Below are 6000 nucleotides of genomic sequence, written 5' to 3'. Positions count from 1 at the left end.
AATTAATATACCTCTTATAAGAAATTGAAAAATCAAGAAAGTCGGAATTAGGTTACCATAACCTTGAAGACCAAAGGGGATGGGTTTCTTCATATCCATCACGATTGAAGAATAGACTGCATTTAATTGTTACCTAATTCTACAAATACTAGTAAAACTATTTTATTTCACTATAACCAACAAAAGGTAAAAGATCATCAACTGATTTTTGATCAAGATCCTCTTGATCGTTTGGAGCAATAGAACTTTTTATTTCATAAAATACTTTCCAATGTGTTTTAAATGAGTATTTTGAATTATTCATAATCATAATTATGAAAATAGTTGGGAAGTTTTACTAATTTATTTAGTTGGTGGTTAAACAAAATAATATCAAAATTAATAGTGGTTACTTTCACCACTCCTATAATTAGTCATATTTTAATTATGGTAAACATAATATGTAGAAAAGAAGATGCAAGATCGGAGAAAAATAACAGAGACACGAAACAAAGGCGTGCAGGTACAGAGAAACTCTTAACCTTTTTATATTTGTATACATGGATAGAAATTAATGATTAAGGGAAATTCATTAGCAGTTTATAAGATATAGTTTCCGGGTGTGGATAGAAGATGATATAGTCGATTTTGTTTTCCGTTTCGTGTTACTATTTGTAACTTGTGAATTATTCAAAGGGTTTTCTATTGGTTAGTTAATATGTAGGGATAATTGTATATAATAGCAAATTAATAATCTAAAATAAATGGAGTAGCTACCGTTTGATTTAATTGTGCCCAATAGCAAATGTTTGTCAACGTTAGCCAGTCACCTCTCTCCCTAAACTCTCGCTCGCCACTCTCCCTCTGCTCGCCTCTCTCGCTTTATACAACAGAACAGAAGTGTATAAATTGTGTTTACAGAAAATTGTATATATACACATGCAAAAACATATATTTTCGTGCTATACACTTAATTATACAAATTTATAAATATTTTACTTCGATTCAATCGTGTACAAATGTAAATTTTATACAAATATTGCAGCGAAAAAGGCCAGCGAATTATACAATTGTAGTGAAATACAATTTATTCTCGCTTTATACAACATAAGTATATAAATTGTATTTCTGTTTTTGTATAAAACGAGAAAAAAAGGTATATCTTTGTTTCCTAAATTTATAATTATACAATATAAATATTTTACTTCGATTCAATTGTATACAAAACAAATTTTATACAGATATTGCAGCGAAATAGGCCAGGGAATTATACAATTGCAGTTAAATAGGCCAGCGGATTATACAATTGCAGCGAAATAGGCCAGCGATTATACAATTTAGGCCATCAAATCATACAATTGTATATATATAGCGAGACCAGCGAATTATACAATTTAGGCCAGTGAATCATACAATTGTATATGTATAGCGAATTATACTATGAAGCGTAATTATGCAAACTTTGCTATAACATATAAATATAAATTTTTTATTTACTATGTGTGAAAGTTGTCCTAATATGTATGGGTTTAGATTCTATTAAAATCTTGTTAGTTAGATAATAATTGTACGGGTATAATGTGCTAATTGAAAGAATTTGGGAAAAAGTGTTAATCGAGAAATTGAATAATATTGAAAAACAAGAGAAGTGATTAGTCACTAACTTGAAAAAAAAAAATAGTTGTTATATGTATGGTACGTTCTGGAATATGGGGGAAATGTGTATGACTCTCATGTTAATCATGGGGCAATGATTGCCCTATCACATTTTAGGCTCAAACAGGAGTGGAATAATGGTTACTCTGGATATTAGAAATAGTTAGTCGATTAATTATTTGTGGTACACTTCTAATTTTCAAAATTTGATAGCTATTTAAATATCATATTATAATTTAAGTTTAACTTATTGAGATAGGTAATTAAATATAAGGTGAATTACACTAAAGTCATGTTAAATTGAGGAATAAGATTTATCCTTGGGTCTAGATTAGGCATATAGTAGCATGGGTGTTTATATATTCGTCAATTTACAAATTATATATACTTGATAGATTGGGAAGGTTCGGAGCATTGAGGAAAGGAAAAATATTGGAGAAGTAGCTTATTGACTTCAGTTCTTCAATGGAGGTAGGTTATGATTTATGTTATTTGATAGTAAACTCTTAATAATGATTGCTATGCATTGAATGATATTGTGAAGTTCTCTATGTACTTGACGGTGTGATTGTGTGATTGTCTGACTTGGTTGGTGGTTTGTGATTGGTCTGAAATCCTGAGACCGTGACATTTATATTATTGAACCCTCTTTTACGAAGTGATGCCTTGAATAAGGAAGGCTTAATGAAATATCATCAATGAATTGAAAGTGGTGATAATAAATGAAAATTTATGGTATAATTGGATCGGAGTGTCACGTTTCGACACGATATAATTGGATCGGAGTGTCACGTTCCGACACGATATTCTTAGATCGGAGTGTCACGTTCTGACATGGTACAATTGAATCGGAGTGTCACGTTTCGACACAGTAAGATTAAAGGAAAAGGATATTGAATTAATTTAATGTAGTTAATCTCAAAGAATCCATTTTCCAACGAACGTGGTGTGGAGGCATGAGTCCTCGTGTGTGATTGATATTGTGATTGATTACGTACTTGCTTTGTCACTTGTTCATGTTGTTTGTTGCTTACCACCTATTAAGGGCTATAGTTGATTTTATACTATTTTTGTTTGTATATTAGTTACTATTTTGGGTTGGCCGATGATACTTACTCAGTATATGTTGCTTGTTGCCTCGTACTGAGCCCTACTTGTATTTTTCCTTGTGTTCCTTTTATGGAGTGCAGCAAGTGTACCGGCGAATTTGACTCGCCCTCAACTCTATCAAGTCTCGACATATCAGGTTCAAGGTTCAAGGGTGAGCTATTCATTCGAGCTTGGGTTGGATTCTCTCGGTCATTACCTGATGTCCATAGTTTTCGGACACGAATTACTTTATTTCATTTATTTTGGTGTCTTTGATACTCTTAGACTTAGTAAATGGAGATTAGGTGTCCTTGTTGTGATGATTTTCAGATTTTGAAAAACGATATTTAATTAGGTTTTTAGCTTTCACATTATTCTTGTATAATATAATTTAAGGTTGAATTTGTTGGTACGCCCACCTAGGTAGTTAAGTGTGGGTGTCACTCACGACTCGATTTGAATCGTGACAAACTATATGATGAAAAGTATAATACAAACGAAGATTGTATTCAGTTTAATGATTGACCATATCCCACAATACTATTATATACTCAAAGCCACTCGTATATTTAAGGGACTTTGATTAACGAATTATGGGTAGGAATAGAAGTAGCAGAAACAGTGGCAAGAACACCTGAAGAAGTGACGGTACAAACAGTGTGGCGGTGATTGTTGTGTAGCTACATACGCGATTGTACATCTTTTTTCTCTTTAGAGAAAGTTTTGGAAGATTTCATTCCTATGGATGTTAAGTCTTTGTTAGATCAGTCAGTAGTTAGTAATATCTTATTTTCTTCTCAATAAATCAACAAAATCAGAGTTGTTCGAAGGTAGTAATATGTTATTTTTTTCTCGATAAATCAACAAAATCGCACAGATGTGAGGGCAAAATAAACCTTCACATCAACAGTGGATTTCAGCCATAAATTTGGGACGTACCTGAAGTTGTGAGGGCTTCCTAATCGATTAACTATTGTTGGAACAAGAGAGATGGTAGAAATGATGCTTTTAGAATCATGTTTAAGCATTTGTATTTGGAATCAGTTGAAAATTTTTGTTTGGAGTGTAAAGGATTGAAGACGGATGGTTCTGGAAGATGAAAGTCGAATGGGTCTAGAACCTGCGTTTAGAATAGAAATTTGTCCATTTGTTAGTATAAAATTACCTATTTGTCCTTGGTCGTCTTACTCTTCATGCTTCTATATATATACTAGATATCATGTGCCCGTGCCGGCGCAGGCCCAACATATGTTAGTTTTTTTCCTTTCAATTTATGTGACACAAATGAAATTTGAAAAGGTGACCTAAATTTTTTTATGTGTTTTCTAAAAAAATATTTTAAATTGTTAATTTATGGAGTACCTTTTATGTTATTTCGAATAATATATGTTACTCCATCTGTTTTATTTTATGTGACATTAGTAATTTTAGGAAAGTAAACGAAATTTTTTAGATGATTATCACATATTTTTAGTTGTCATTTTACTGTGATTCAGTACTTTTTAGTTCTTACATTAGTTTCAAACAATATACACAACTTTTTTCGTTTCGATAAAAATAAGGGAGTCAATCGAATTTCATTATGTTTTTTAACTATATTTTTTCTAAAAATATCTTTAATTGTTACATTGCGTTTTAAGCTTTTTTTAATGTAATTTTCAAATATATATCAAATTAGAAATTATAACAAAGAATTAAAGTTTTCAGATCATCATATTTCTATATTAAAATGTTCAAATCTTTAAAACTCCACATATATGCACAAATTAATAGAAGGAAGCCAAACAATTTTTTTTTTTAAAAAATAATAATATATGAAAGCTCATTTCAATAATAACACATATATATTTCATTTTTAATATATGACTCCCTCATTTTTTATTACAGAAAAGGGCCTAAAATACCCTTAAAGTATTGATATGGTACGAAATTACCCTTCATCCACCGATCCAAAATGCCTTTCGCATCCACCTATTGGCTCCAAAATACCCTTGTCATCCACCTTTGGTTCAAAATTGACCACTTATTTAATTGTTTTAAAATTAAACTCTTTAGATATTTTTAAAAATATTTGGCGTTCAACTATTGGTTATGATTTAATTTATTAATATAATTTATAAACCAACCCACTACACACTAATTACTAACTAAACCCCATCCAATTAATAATTCAATCATCATATCAAAATCGCCATAAACACTAATAAAACACGATGAAATTATAGAGTCCTGAAAATGATATCCAAAATTATTCTAGTCTGAATTGAAGCACCAATTAAATTTAGGTTGAACCGCTTATTTAGGAGGACACTTTCAATAGGATTCTCTTTCAAGATTCAATTAGAAATTTATGATTATAGGTAAATAAGTAATACATCCTGAATTAATTCATGCACTTTTTTAAATATAACTTTATAAATATTTATGCTTTTTTAAAAACCTTTAATATATTATTTTGAAAAAAAGTTACCTATGAAGTAACATCACATAATTGAAAACGTAAGAATAATTAAGATGAACATAGTCAGACTTTTAAGTTTATCGGTAATTTTTATTTATACACTTGAATGTATGATAATTTACTTCTATAGATATTTTTGCCTCAAATTTATAAAAACACTCAATTGGCAGTAGCTTTTCTGTTGTTGCATTAATAATGTGACGATTTTATTAATTTGGAGGGGTTTAATTAGTAATAGGTGGGCAGTAGATTGATTTATAAATTATACTAATAAGTTAAATTATAACAAATAGTTGAGTGCAACGTATTTAAAAAAATATTTAAATAGTTTAAATTTAAAACCGTTAAATAAGTGGTCAATTTTGAACCAAAAGGTGGATGACAAGGGTATTTTGAAGCCAATAGGTGGGTGCGAAGGGTATTTTGAAGCCAATGGGTGGATGAAGGGTAATTTTGTATCATTCCAATACTTTGAGGGTATTTTAGGCCCTTTTCCGTTTTGATTTTATATGAACTTGTTTTTTATTTCATTTCAAAAAGAAAATAATTTCTTAATTTTAATTTTTTCGTATAGCATATTAAAGATCACAAAATTAAAAAATATTTCAATACACAAAATTTAATATACATGTAAATTTTTATTTTTATTTTTATTGGTTCCACCTAATATTATACTTGATAAATAATTATTAAGAGATAAGCGTAGTCATTATTTATTACATTTCATATAATAAATAGATATCACAATAACTCATAAAAAAATGAAGAAATAACAAAAATGAGGTAATACTAATAATAATACCTAAAGATGTTTC

This window comes from Solanum lycopersicum, chromosome 11 (genome assembly GCF_036512215.1).
Source record: "Solanum lycopersicum chromosome 11, SLM_r2.1".
In the NCBI taxonomy this organism is placed as follows: domain Eukaryota; kingdom Viridiplantae; phylum Streptophyta; class Magnoliopsida; order Solanales; family Solanaceae; genus Solanum; species Solanum lycopersicum.
Note: the sequence above shows the minus strand (reverse complement) of the source record.